Here is a 14761-nt window from a genome sequence, read left to right as displayed (position 1 = left end):
GGAGACTCACCATCTCGAATCCCCACCAGGAACCAAAAGTTAAATTACGGCAAGCAGGGTGGATCTTAGAAAAAAAATGACTAAGACCCCTCGGACCAAAATAGTGGTTATCCACCTGAGGGGACGGTGCGCTGTGCTGTGCTGTGAACACGAGGGGGAGGAGGTCTGCATGGATTCGGAAAAGGAGATGCAAAGAGATGATGGGTGGCAGCTGGCACCTACCCAGTACCGACCCTGCCAAGCACCTGGCATTCACTGATTCCTTTAAGAGAACATGGGAAATTTATCCCCATTTAACAGACAAGGACATTGAGGTTCCAGATTAGGAAACGTGATCCACAGCCAGCAAGGCTAGAAACAGAATTATTCATGAATTGACGGCCACGCTGAAAAGACACCAAAGTCTGTGCATCCTTAACCACTGTGCCCTCTGCATGAAGACAAAAATACACATCCTGGATCCCATGGGGATCTACAAAATCCTGCATGTCTCTGAGGATCTTTCCCAATTTCTTTTAACTCTTTTTTTTTGGTAGGGATGGGGTCTCACTATGTTGCCCAGGCCAATCTTGAACTCCTGGCGCCAAGTGATCCTTGCACCTTGGCCTCCCCAAATGCTGGCATTACAGGTGTGAGCTACCGCGCCCAACCGAGAATTTCCAATTTCTGTCAGCCCTAACAAGCACCCAAATCCAGGCTTAAGACGCCCTGAAGAGCTGTGAGGGGACTGCCCAGGCATGCCTTAGCGGAGACTCTGCTGTAGAATCACTTTGACAAGACAGACCAACAGTTGCTCCCACCTCAGCTACGTTCCCTAAGTTTATCTGCAACAACTTCAAAACACTGAAAACACAAACACAAAAACACTGCGGGTACAGCAAACCCAGGGTAATTTAGCAGCTATGCCTGGCTGGATACTCACAGAGAGGTGAACATTTATAAAGTATTTACTCTTTGCTGACCCAGTGGCTCTTTGGGCCCTCGGATGACTGCTGGGATAGCCTGGAGTGCCAGGGAAGTTGTATGATCAGGAAACAGAGCCCACGGGGCCACGTTAGCTTCTCCCAGGTGACCTTCCTTCTCCCACCTCCCCCAGCACAGCCGGTCTTTCTGCAAGCAGAGCCCTCCCGCCTGCCCAGCGCTCAAGACAGAAGCTCACCCCCTAATGGGTCAGGGGAGGGTCTGGACACAACCACAGGGCAGTAAGAGGTTCTGGTCCAGAGATTCAGAGCTGCAAGCGACACTTCACATCCAAGTGACTCTGCCCTTTTTGGCAGATGTGAAAGGAAGGCTTTCTGCTCCAATGGAGATTTTTTTTTTTTCTTAACTACATGTTATTCTTAGGGAAAAAAAGTTTCTAAAAGATTGAAGGAAAGAAGAGAAGAAGAAAACACAGGTCAGGCAGGGCATGGTGGCCCTCTTGCAGTGGCTCCGCAAGTGGCCCCTGGAGAGCCACTGCAGTCCTCCAGGGGTGCAAAGGCCCGAGGGCATTGTCGGCTGGGAGGACCAGGCTCTTCCTGCTAAAAGGAGGCTGGACTCTATCTACCCCTTTGGGTGCTCACCTCAGGGTCAAAGAAGTAAATCGTTTTGGTGCCTCCACTGTCTCCAAGGCGCCAGACCCAAACCTAGGGGTGCGATGCTGCTCTAGAACTCTCTGCAAAGTTCAGAAGTGGCCTCACCACCCCGGAGGCTCTTAAATTGGAATTCCGCCTACTGTCACCCCTCACTTGGTCCAGAAGTATCTCAGCCTAAAAGCGGCACTTCTGTCCTGTGGACATTTTCTATGCCCACCTCAAACATTTACTTCTCTTTGATGCGACAAGATAGTAACTTGCCACGACGATGCTCAGTCAAGAGGTGGGCACTGAAGTGAGAACAGGCACAGAAACCTGAAGGGCCTCGGCGCTGCCAGCCCCCCAAACGCCCACCCCCTCCCTGACCCGACGGCTGGCCCAGGAGCCCGCCATTCCTGTGCTGAGTCCTCTGGGCACAGAAACAAAACACGGAGCACAAGATCAAATGCCCCAGAGACAAACCTGGCCAACTCAGACTGTTTCTGAGGCCAAGAAGACGTGAGTTTGCCCCCCACGCCCGAGACCACTGTGCCCTCCGAGTGCGGGCCGTGGGAGCACAGCGCACTGCAGCGGGTCGCCAGCCACAGCCCGGGGGGGGCAGTCGGCCTGAGGGCAGCCTGAATTGGGTTCTCATGAAGCACTTTACTTAAAATTGAGAAAAGCTTGATCGGCCACGCCACAGACAGACCACAGGGTTGGAGGTGCAGGGGTGGCAGTCGTGTGCCCAGAGCTCTTGGTTCACTGCTGAATGGCTCGGCGAAACAGCCCGAGGAGCTCTCCCCTCCACTGTCACCTGAAATTCAAAGGGCGAGACGTTCTCATATATTCCTCTCGGAAACAGGCGGGGTCTCCAGGCACCCGCAGTCTCGGTACTGGGGTCACGAGCGTCTACAAGCCAGCCTGCCACTACAGGTGACCCCAACGCTCCCAGGGTTCTCTCCCAGTTAACAGCTGTCTCTGCACCAGACCTCATGGCCGGCTGGGCTTGCTCCTGGCTTCCAGCCCAACCCCATTCTAGGGTGTGACCCGCCAGCCTAACAGAAACCTATCTCCCGCCACTAGCTACCCACGGTTAGGCCAGCTACCAATGGCTCTGGGGGAGTCAAGGGACACCATCTTGGTGATGGAAAAAACCCTGAAACTTGTAGACAAAAGAGAAGCCAGGCCTCAGGGTGGAGGGGGGGAGTCTTAAGGAATCAAAACATCCAGCACTCTCTGTCTCTAGGATGGTCGGTGCTAGTAACGTGAGGTGCACTGACTTTGGCGACAGAAGGACCCCTGGACCTGGGGGCCGAAGCCCAATCTGTGACAGGACTCCAAGCAAGTCCCACTAAGCCTGGTTCCTCACTTTGAAAAAAGGAAGAAAATACACCACCCGCAGACTTTCATGAGTATTACAAAAGAGAAGGTATGTTGAAACACTACTTAACGATGTCTGAGTTGAGATGGAAAATTGAAAGGGGAGCACAATTTTCCTTCCGCTGATAATTAAGAAAATGAGTAAAAAAAAAAAAAAAAAATAGTAAAAATGAAAAACAAAATTCACCCACAGCAACCAAACAAGGAAGTGGGCACAATCAGATACATTAACCTCAAACCCAGAGCAAGGGAAGAAGTGAAGGAGGCACCCTCGCAGCTCATCTCCCGGCCCGGGTCCCCCACGCCTGTCTCGCCAACACCCCCAAATCTAGGGAGGGGCAAACTGCCACCAATTCTTTTCCTTATCAATTGAGAAGGGGAGGCAAAAACTACTGGGAAGAAGCAAAAAAAAAAGGTGAAACCAGAACAAGAACGATGGGCTGATTCTCTGAAGGAAGAAAGGGCTCTGGGGCCACATTTTGAATCGGGGAAATTGTCCAGTTTTAAAGTGCAGGGAGTATTCCTTTCCTTCCACAGAAATGGGACATGCCCCCGAATAAGTGGGCTGAACCACGCTACAGGGACCGTCAGCTGGCCCCTGAACGAGGACAGATCGTCTCCGTTCACCACTCCTTCAGGCTTCAGAAAACAGATCCCAGGTGCCTGGCCCTGAGCGCTCCTGGGGTTGCCGTGGGGACAGATCAGCCTCGACTTGGCTGGAGGAAAGTCACTCCCTTATTTTAGAGCCAAGAGAACATCTGCGCAGAAGAGCGCGCGCATGAACAAGATGAGAAGAGCGAGCAGGGAAACCAGGCAACAGACAAAGACGTCAACCCAGAGTAAAACGCAACTGCAGAGAAAGCCGTTCCTCACCACTGCTCCACACTAAGAACGACTGAATTAGAACCATTAATTCTATACTACAGGAGCTCAAAGATGAGATTATGAAACAAAATGAGATAAACGGAGATGCACGCTTACTAAACAACAAAGGAGGAAGAAAACATCAATGATGAACTAATAAATAAATTATAATGGATGGAGAACAAAAATTTGCCGGTAATTTAAAATAGAAATTCTGATGAAGGAAAGTGTAAGATAGCCACAGCGAATGCAGGTGGAAAAGACAAATGAAAGCAAAGAGTGAGGAGGCAAAGATATCAATATAAGGATAATTGGGGTTCCGGAAGAACGAAACCCAAGAATGGAATGGAAGATATTTTCAAGATAAATAACACAAGATTTCCCTGAAATGAAAGTAAAAACAGAACACTAAAGACTGAAATAATGCACTGTGTTCCACCAGTGTTTAATACTGAGACACTGTCTAGTTCAGCTACTAAACTTAAGAGACTTTTTCAAGCATCCAGAAGAAACTTTTTCCCCCCAAAGGGATTTATTATGAAAATTGTGAAACACACTAAAACTTCTTTTAAGTGGGGAAAAAACTCAGACTGCCTGCATGCTCCCCATAGCAACGTTCAGTATCAACATGTCAGAAGGTCTACACAATTCAGAGGGAAAGAAAATATGAACCAAGAATATTATTCCCAGCCAAGCTAGTGTACAAATTTGGTAAAGACGACAGGCGGAAATTCTCAGCTACGAAAGATGCCAGAGAATACAGTCCCGTTCCTAGGGAGGAAAAATGACTTAACAATGAAATGCAGTGAATTAATACAGAAATGAAGATAAAGTGCTCAGGAACGCAGAAACCATAGTGAAGAAGCCTAACGGTAAGCATTGAAACCCTTTAAAGGAGAAATAAGAAAAAATCATTATGAGGATTAGAATTTACAGGACACAATCTGAATGTTAAAAAATGGGCAATTTCATAATATAATCAATACCATCAGGATACCGGGGAAAGGAGATCAGAAAAAAATGTGGGAATTCTAATGTCCTCATTTTTTTTTTTATAGCAAAGAGTCAATAGATATTGCCTCAAATGGAAATAAGTAATTATAGACATGACTCACAAGCTATTTTCTTTACTTTATTGGGCTCTCTTAGGAAATTATCTGTTCTGAAAAACATGTTTCTTTAAAGCGTACTAATTAACTTTACTGCAGTTTATTTTTCTTCTGTTACATTCGGGAAAATTTTAATACTTTTTTATGGGAGTATTTATGTCTATTTCTCTATATCCATTTATCTGTGAGTACATCTGGAAGAAACACTGGAATAATGTTCACCTAATATCAGTGATGGCTATTTCTGAGTGGTGGGACTGGGAGTGTTTTGGGGTCTTTGTTTGTTTTAACATCAACCCATTGATGTGCCCCAGTCAGCGGTGGGGTCTTGCGATATAAGAAAACACGGGCGATTATTTTTATGATCAAGGAGTAAGCAGGGCACAAAACCTAAAACCCATAGAAGCAGTCATTAATACATCTAACTACAAAAGCTGCCAAGTGTTCTACAAATACTTAATTAGTATATACTCTCAACATTTATGGTCACACTAACAATGATACAGTCATGTGTTTAAGTCCCAGTATGAGCACTTAGAAAACCAGTAGTCTCCCAGCTTGGTACTCAGGGGAATACCACCCTAGAGGCTTCTCTGAGGTTCAAAGAGCTTTGAGAAAACCCTCCAGCTGGTGGCCCTCCTCACCCACCAAATAAACATTGTCCAAGAGGCCACTCTCCGCTGGGACAGGCCATCCTAAGCTGAACTCTTCTCCCAAGGAAAGAGCAAACGTTAGTTGGGAAACCAACCCTCGCCTGGCCTTGCAAAGGTGGCCCAGGAACCTAATCAGCCCATTCTTCTCCTGCCTCCTTCCGCCCTCCCACCTAACCACTCTCCTCCAGACCCTAAAAGGATGTGTTCTCCGCTTCCAGCTCCCACTCCCAGGACCTTAGCCCGAAGCTCTGGCACAGCCGAAGGCCACCCAAGGTGGAAGATTTCCGCAGACGGTACAGGAGGGCGCCCGGCAGAGCCTACTCACTCTCCCCATGAAACCTCACGCTGCTGGGAAGGGCAGGATGGGAAAACTCAAAAAAAAAAAAAAAAGAAAAAGAAAAAAATCAGTGGTGACCCAGAAGCAGAGAACAAAATTAGAACCAGCAGCCTGCTGCTCACCAACCAATATTTACCGAGCCCCCACTGTGTGTGTCAGAGCCAGCGGGAGGAGGTTAGGAGGGCAGAGCCGGGTGCTCAGGGCCCAGGGCAGCCAGCACAGACAGGCAGTGATGGCTTATTTAGCCCCACGCTGAGCCTGGAGCGAGTGTAACGACAGCCAGGCCCAGGCGTCAGAGCCAGGAGGAGGGAGGGAGCACGTGTGCCAGGCCGCCCTGTTCCAGCCCAGCCGGAGCCGGAGCTTGACAAAGCAAAAAGTGCTTCCAAAACTGAGTCAGGCAGGCGGTGAGCAGGAAAGGGCGCGCAGGCCAGCCAGGATTCCCCCACCCGGGACTCTCCCCAACCAGTGGCCAGGGCCAGGGTCACCTCTATTCTCATCATCCACCCATCAACATTTCCCAGACGCAGTTGCAAAACGTTGCCCTGCTGTCCAAGTGAACTCCTGTTTGTCAGACCACGGGGCCCCGGCATGTGGCTTCGGAAAACACGTTACTCACAATCCACCGCTTACATTGCCCGCTTGAAGCAAAACTCCCCGACTTGTTATTCGGTGTCAAATAAATAAACAAAAAAGCATGATGCAGTGGCTAAATCATCAGACAGGATGACACGTCAAACAGATCCGAGTTCGACAGGGGCCTGCCACTAACCTCCCCTGTGTGCCCAGCACAACTGAACTGGGAAACCACCAGGCACACAGGGCACCCTGGTGCGTAAGACAGCGCCTAAAGGACACGCAGCAGAGCACTGGAGGTCACTGCTCCCCAGTTCCCAGATTTTCATGTTCTCGGCACAACCTCTCACCTAGACCCGACTTCTGCTTATCCTCAGAGGGGGCTCATTGCCTCCTCTTCCAGGAAGCCTTCTCAAACCTTCTCAAACTCTTCTAGCAGTTTTCTCCAACTACTTTGGACTCCTAATTACCTAGTCTCCCAGGAAGCCTCCCCACTTAGATTTTTTTTTTTTTTTTTTTGAGACAGAGTCTCACTCTTTTGCCTGGGCTAGAGTGAGTGCCGTGGCGTCATCCTAGCTCACAGCAACCTCACACTCCTGGGCTCAAGCGATCCTCCTGCCTCAGCCTCCCGAGTAGCTGGGACTACAGGCATGTGCCACCATGCCCGGCTAGTTTTTCTATATATTTTTAGTTGTCCAATTAATTTCTTTCTACTTTTAGTAGAGACAGGGTCTTGCTCTTGCTCAGGCTGGTTTCGAACTCCTGAGCTCAAACAATCTGCCCGCCTCGGCCTCCCAGAGAGCTAGGATTACAGGCGTGAGCCACTGCACCCGGCCCCCACGTATATTTTTATTGCATCAAGGCAGGGAGGGTCCTTGCCTGCTTTTTTTCTATGTCCTCATCTCCCGTCCCCCCACAATGCTGGACACACAAGAGGCTGGAAGGAGAGAAGTTAACCTTCCTTCTAGCTGTTGTCTGTCTGCATGCGCCCTGTAGCCTGATGAAGAGCAGGGAGCTCGGTACCTCCTTCCACAGACGTTCTGTTGTCCTGTGACCCGCAGACTAAGAACCCAGGTCATCTGAAGTCAGCTGTCACGACCACACATTACAACCCCCTTACCTTGAATTCCATTTTTATTAACTGAACTAAAAGCTGGCTCACATGTACCAGGCTTTTAAAACTCAGCCCAAGAGTTCATTCAACAAATACTCACTGCCTACCAGTTACGTGCCAGGAATTATGCTAAGTTTTGGGATGCAAAGGATATACACCTAGTACCTGTCCTTGCACAGCAGGGAAAGCAAACAATTCAACACGGAATTTATCAGAACGATGATGACAAGGGCGATGTTGAGAAACGGATCAGGGTTCAGTTAAATAATTTAAGCAGAAAGGGATTTTGTACAGGATATTAAATGGCTTAGAGACTCGTCGGAAGACTTGAAGAAACAGACTCCAGGCTGAGCTTCTAGGAGCTACTCCCAAAAATCACGCTGCAGAACTAAACTGCCCAGGAGCTGCTGCCTCTGCCGACTGTCCCGTCGGGTAGCTATGGCATAAAGAAGGTGCCTGCTCCAGAATTCCACGCCCTGGCCGTGATCCACTCCAGCAGGATGGATGCCCCAGGGCCCATCCCGAGAAAGAGGATATCCAGCCTCTTCCTTATAGGAACGTTACACATTTAAGACAGGCTCAAGTGCCTCTAAGCGGGAGAATCTAAATCACACTGGGAATTTTAGTTCAAGGGTGTCCCGAACGTGTAGTTTTTGATTCTCTACTTTCAGTAGGTTGGACCATAATTTATCATCCAAAGGAGGCACTACAGGGTACAGGGCAGGCACAGTGGCTCACACCCGTCATCTTAGCATTTTGGGAGGCCAAGTGTTTGAGGTTGCAGTGAGCTATGATTGCGCCACCACACTCCCCCCAGGCGACAGAGCAAGACCCCGTTTCAAAAAAAAAAAAAATACAAAAAAAAGAATAAATAAAAAGGAGGCACTATTAATAAAACAGGCCAGGACACCAGGAGTAAATCTCCCGTGACTTGGCAGGGATGCCTGGTGCGCAAGCCCGTCTGCACCGTCCACCGTAGACGATGACAAGGCTGGGCGCAGGAAGCTATGGAAAACACAGCAGGACAATCAAAGCCGGTGTCAAAGGTCAGGGGAGGCTCCCAGAAGAAATATGTCTTTAGCTGAGACCTGCAGCACATGTACAAATGAGTCAGGTGCAGGGGGTGGGTGATGAGGGTGGAATTTTCCATCAAGGAGCAGCTTTATCTGGAGACTCAGTGAAGATGACACGGGTGAAAACTTAAGAGTCCAGGGTGGCCAGGGAACACGTGAAGGGACCTGGGGGTGCAGAGAAAGTTGAGCTAACAAGGTGGGCAGGGACAGCTCTGCGGGCCTTGCGAAGGTGGCTGGACTTTAATCCAGAGGGCAGTGGGGACCATTTTAGGGGACCTGATCAGCTGCGTGGTTTTTTTGTTTGTTTGTTTGTTTTTTTGAGACAGAGTCTCACTCTGTTGCCCTGGCTAGAGTGAGTGCTGTGGCGTCAGCCTAGCTCACAGCAACCTCGAACTCCTGGGCTCAAGCGATCCTCCTGCCTCAGCCTCCCAAGTAGCTGGGACTCCAGGCACACGCAACTGTGCTCGGCTAATTTTTTCTATATATTTTTAGTTGTCCAGGCTAATTTTTTCTATTTATAGTAGAGACGGGGTCTCGCTCTTGCTCAGGCTGGTCTCGAACTCCTGAGCTCAAACGATCCTCCCACCTCGGCCTCCCAGAGAGCTAGGATTACAGGCGTGAGCCCCTGCGCCCGGCCCAGCTGTGTGTTTTTAGTGTACCTGTCCGGCTGTGGCGTGGAGAACAGGCGGGAGGCCGGCAAGAACAGAAGCCGGGTGACCACGCCGGAGGCTCACACACCTGTCCAGGTGAGAGAACACAGGAGCACCTGGTTTGATCTAAAGAAAGACTTCTTTCTCCTGGCTTCTGGCCTAGTAGCACCCAACCCGGGATGTTTCCCCCAGCCCCTCAGGGCTGCCCGCCTCATAGTTTTCCATTAAAAAACTGAGCAGGCTCCTCTTAAAAGGCTACAAGCAGAGAAACAGGCCCCACCACTGTCCTCACAACCGGTGAGTAAGACTCACATGCATTAGGAAGAGCAGCCCCACCCCCGGCTTCCAAACCAGGCCGGAGCAAGTCAAGTCCTTTCAACTCTGGCCGTAGAAGGAGGGCCACTGACAACGCTAACTCCAACTCCAAATGTGTCCCCAGGGCCTCTCAGAAGAAGCCTCTTAGGCCTTCCTCCTCTCACAACAGGTAAGAAGAGCTCTCTGAGCCTTCGGCTTTTCCTGGGAATGAGGTGGGCCCTTCCCAGACAGTGAGCCTTTGTGTTCCACTAAGTCCACTCTACTGATTTAGGATTCGTTTTCCCTGGGGTAGTGAGTGTAGTCTCCAGGAAGCAGGGCCCCAGGGGCAGGTCCACTGCTCTGCCTGCAGCCCTAACACCGCCGGCCCTGTAGACATTCTGCACCAACTCCCCCCACCCTTCAAGCCAGCCCAAGCCCTTCCTCAAGACCCAGCCAGTCTGCAGCTCAGAGGCCCAGTCTCGTGCAGCTGTTTCTCTAGGGAAGTGGTTCTCAGCGTGGTCCCTGGAACAGCAGCATCACCACCACTGGAAACTTGTTGGATGGGAAAATTCTCAGACCCTCCCCCAAAACCCAGTAGATCAGAAACTCCGGGGGTAGGGTCCAGCAATCTGGGTTTTAATAAGCACTCCAGGCCGGGCGCGGTGGCTCACGCCTGTAATCCTAGCTCTCTGGGAGGCCGAGGCGGGTGGATTGTTTGAGCTCAGGAGTTCGAGACCAGCCTGAGCAAGAGTGAGACCCCGTCTCTACTAAAATTAGAAAGAAATTAATTGGACAGCTAAAAATATATAGAAAAAAAAAAATTAGCCGGGCATGGTGGCGCATGCCTGTAGTCCCAGCTACTTGGGAGGCTGAGGCAGGAGGATTGCTTGAGCCCAGGAGTTTGAGGTTGCTGTGAGCTAGGATGACGCCACGGCACTCTAGCCCAGGCAACACAGTTGAGACTCTGTCTCAAAAAAAAAAAAAAAAAAAAAAAAAAGGCACTCCAGGTGACCATGGTGCACATGACGTCTGAGAACCACTACTCTTGCAGAGAGAGACAGCTTCCGTTCGATTTCTGGATTTCCTAACCAAAGCGGAGAAGTGCTGCTGTCCAGTGCCCGAGCCTTCCCGCCCAGCACGGCACAGGACTGCACGACCAGGGCTCAGCAGAAAGGCAGGGGCTGCATGCTCGACTTCTCATTTCCCAGTAGCTACATTTATGAGCAGATTAATAAATGAGCCCTATTCCCATGAGAAAGAGAGTTATTAGGGAGGAAAAAAGGGAAATCCCATATTTCCAAATTGGATGAGAAAGGTGGACAAATGAATCATAATTCTTCCATTTTCCCTCCCGCTGTCTGAACCTCCCACACAGTACATTCTTCTGGCCCAAGGTCACGGGCAGCCAGCGTCCCATTACTGGGGCCACATCGTGGGCTTCCTCACTGCAGGGCTCGCCATGAACCAGAGCAACCTGCTTCCCGAGAGCCCAGGCTCCTGAACAGAAGCCTCCCCTCCAGAACATCCTGCCCTACCTCCGTCACACCACCCCCCACCCAAAGTAACAGCCCCCACCACTCCCCAGCAACACGCCGCAGCTCCACTGCCTGGTGGTCAGGAGTCTCTCCAACTAGGCTCCAGCCCACCTTCCACCCTCACCTGCCATTACTCTCTTGCCTGGGCCCTGGGCTCCATCCGGAATGTTCCACCTTCCTGTCTCCATCCCCCCCACAGGACTAGGAAGTCCCATTAATGTAAATCAGAAAGCTGAACATGGTCTGCACATGCTCCACGCACCCTGCGCACACATCGGGAAGGGCCAGCGGCGCACTGCAGGAGAAAGCCCCTCTGTCCCACCCCCGTCTGGGAAGCATTCTCACCTTCTGCTATGTTTCAGTGTCCTACTGTCTCAGAAGGCCTTATATTTTAAGTTAACTTTTCTGGTTGTTTCCTAACACTCCTGTGGCTTGGCAGGACCTTAATAACCACATGCTGCTTGGGTATGCAAATGAAAATGAATGCATCAGCAGACACAACCTCACCCTCCCTAGAAGAGATTACAGAAGGGCAGAGACAGGCTTCGCTTGGGATGCATTATTTAGGGCCACGGGGCTAAGGGCAGGGGTCTACCAGTGTCTTTTCGAAGTCGTCAAAGGTGTAGTGGAGAGGAGGAGACCCTGGCCCTCGGCCCCCCTGATTCTCCCACCTCTGCACAGGCCAGAGCCCTGGAGAGAGGCTGTCAAGAGCACACACAGACGATTCCAGAGGAAGGGCAATCGGTTTCTGGTTCACAGCACACTCTATAGATCCGGGCAGGCCGAGACCCACCCGGGCAAGGCTCCCTATCCTCAGGTTAAAGAACCCTCCAGGGCTGTGGGACTGTGGCAGTCTCCGAGAAATCTGGTACAAAAGCAGCTGCTTCTCTAACAACATAACAACTTAGGCATGTATTTCCACTTGCCCTTCCACTCCCCCACCTCCTTGAAACAGTGTGTCTATTAAAAAGGGATCAACATTCTAACCAGACTTAAAGGCTTACCCTTTTCAGCCAACACTAACCCCAAGGGGCAATCGGACTGCCACGCAGAAAAAGGGTTCCTGATTTTAGCCTGCAGTTCCGACAGGCTCCAGTGCGGGTGACTGTCAACACCAAACAGGGAGGAAAAAGGAGATGGATATAAGAATTCGTATGGCAGCACTATTCACAGAAACGAAAACCCATCAAGAGAGTGGATGAAAAAACTGCAGCCCAAAGTGAATGAACTACAGAGATGTTAACACCGAGTGGACATTCCAGGTTTTTAATGACGATTGCCTTTTCAGTGCTCCTCATTCTTCAAGACCTCTCCTCCAGGAACATTTGGAAGGACTATCTGAATGTGAAGACACTATACTGTAAACTCCCAAAATGTTGAAATAAAATAATATCTCTTAACAGGCCTTCCAGCTTCCACTTAACACCTACCCCCATATTATCAGGGTCTCCTCTCTCTCTCTCTTTCTCTCTCTCTAACACATACACACCATCAAGTGCCCAAATCTTAAATCTACAGCTTAATAAAAGAGTTATCCTTTTAAAGTACAAATCTGATTCCAGTACTTTCTTTGCTTTAAACCCTGCAATGGCTTCCCAGTGTAAGCGGAATAAACACTAAACAACTTTTCCTGGCCTGTCAGTCACTGCATCATCTGGCCCTTGCCTATCCCACTGGCCTGATGACTGACCCCTGTCACTCATTAGGCCCCAGCTACCAAGGCATTCTTTCTGTCCTTTTAACACATCAAGCTCATTGTGACCTCAGGGGCCTTTGCACTTGCTGTTCCTTCTGCCTAGAAGCCTCTTCCTCTGCATCTTCACAACAGGTCTCAGTTCAAATGTCACCACCCTGCACCCATAAAGCCCACTCCCAGGCATTCAGAACCCAGATGCCCTGTTTTATTTTCCTTTTAGCATATATCATTCTCTACAGCAGTCTTAGCAGCCATCTCCTCCTCAGAGACTGTCAACTCCAGGAAGGCAGAGACTCAGAGCCTATTTTATCCCCAGAGCCTGGAGGAAGGAGCGCCTGGTCCCTGTCAGTCCCCAAAGAACATCCACTGGAAGGACGTGTGACCGACCCACTGCCCGTTCATGCGGCGCCACACATTTTACAACTGTGCCGTTCTGTGGTCTCTATGCCCAGGTGAACTCTAAGCAACCTTAGGGGGTGAGGCCCCCCCTCCTGCAGTCACTTCATAGAGCTGAAGACCCCAGAGAGCCAGAGAAGTTGATCTGGAGTGGGAATATAAAATGTAGGTTGGAAAATGTTTTTACAAACATAAGGTGGGGTGGGGGGATCCGAAAGGAAGGTGGTAGAGGAGAGGCAGACACAGGCAGGCAGCCTCCCTTCCCACATCCCTGAGAATGCAACCAGCTGATAATCCCACCAAAAATAACACTTCCACTTTTCCCTGCGGCAGAGGAAGAAAAAGGAAAGCCCACAAGTACAGGCTGTTTCTAGAATTTCTCAGCGGCTCATGGAAACTCTGAGTTTCGCTGCCGTTGCACACATGCCGAAATGCTGGGGGAGGGGCCCCCAGCTGCCAGAGCATCCAAGGTCACGGCCACGGGCCGGCACCAGAGCTGTGCGCAGACCACGGTTTACCCACGGTCAAGGCTCCTGCCGCGGGAGGCGCCGCTACAGCGTCTGCGGGGTGGCAGAGGGGCGGCCGAGGAGGGAGGAGCAGGAACGTGGATGAAGAACTTCCAGGGTCAGCGGCAGTTTGGGGGAGTGGGCGACTCTGTACTCTTTGCACCTTTCTGGGAAAGGGGATGGGAACAGCCGAGGCTGGCTGCCCCTGGAAGCCACCCAAGGACCTGGTATCCTGAGAACTTGCCCAGCCTGTCAGATGGAAAGTATCCAACACTGGGGAAATGGTCAGCGCGGAAATATAGACACGCCAATCGATGTCACGTGGGCCCAGGGTGGCAGGGAACAGGACGCACCCTCAGTGAGCAGGGGGAGAGAAGGACGGAAGCAGGGAGGAATTCCAGGGCCCTAAGCCTCGGCCTCTCTCCTGGTAGGGAAGGCAGGGCCAGCCTCCCTGCCGGCCAACGCAGCTCCACCTGGCCCCAAGCCTCTGTGCTCTAAGAAAACAAGCATCCTGGCCCTGGCCTGGGAGAACCTCTGGCTTCCAGGAAAGGACAGAGAGGGCCCAACACACCCCCCCCCCCGTGTCTTACAGGACTCTCTCGAACAGCAGGACACACACCCCCACACCTACCCCTCTTTCTCCCCGACAAACACAACCTTTCAGCTTTTGTGAAAAAAGTGAAAGAATCCCAGCTGGTTCAGGTCTGCCACCCTCCAGTCCCCTGGGAGGACAGCCCAGCATTGCCTGGGGGAGGGGGGAATTATCTCCTCTTCCCCCTACACCCCTGGCCGGGCAAAAGGGAAGGCCCTAAGGGGAGAAGGGGCTCTTCCTAGAACAAAAGGAATCTGAGACCCAGGGACAAATTGGCTGGGGACCAGTCCCTGCCCTCAGGGGTTACAGCCAAGAATATGTATTAAGAACTTACTGTAGCCAGGCCCGGTGGCTCACGCCTGTAATCCTAGCACTCTGGGAGGCCGAGGCGGGCGGATCGTTAGAGCTCAGGAGTTCCAGACCAGCCTGAGCAAGA

General features: G+C 50.9%; 1 protein-coding gene across 4 annotated transcripts in view; it reads right to left on the bottom strand.

Moving 5' to 3' along the window:
* SLC39A14 (solute carrier family 39 (zinc transporter), member 14) overlaps window positions 1-14761 on the bottom strand; it is a 43794-nt gene that overhangs the window by 18363 nt on the left and 10670 nt on the right. Inside the window, exon 1 of one of the 4 annotated variants that reach the window (XM_012662997.1) lies at window positions 14660-14687. The exons of 2 other annotated variants lie outside the window; for them this stretch is intronic. The gene's annotated coding sequence lies outside the window, so the exon portion shown is untranslated. Of the gene's footprint in view, window positions 1-6032; window positions 6058-14659; window positions 14688-14761 lie in introns of those variants that run through there. One more of the 4 variants, XM_012662998.1, reaches the window with a different exon arrangement.

This window comes from Propithecus coquereli, unplaced genomic scaffold, assembly GCF_000956105.1.
Source record: "Propithecus coquereli isolate 6110/MARCELLA unplaced genomic scaffold, Pcoq_1.0 Scaffold79, whole genome shotgun sequence".
In the NCBI taxonomy this organism is placed as follows: domain Eukaryota; kingdom Metazoa; phylum Chordata; class Mammalia; order Primates; family Indriidae; genus Propithecus; species Propithecus coquereli.
Note: the sequence above shows the minus strand (reverse complement) of the source record. Positions and strands in the feature narration are given on the sequence as shown.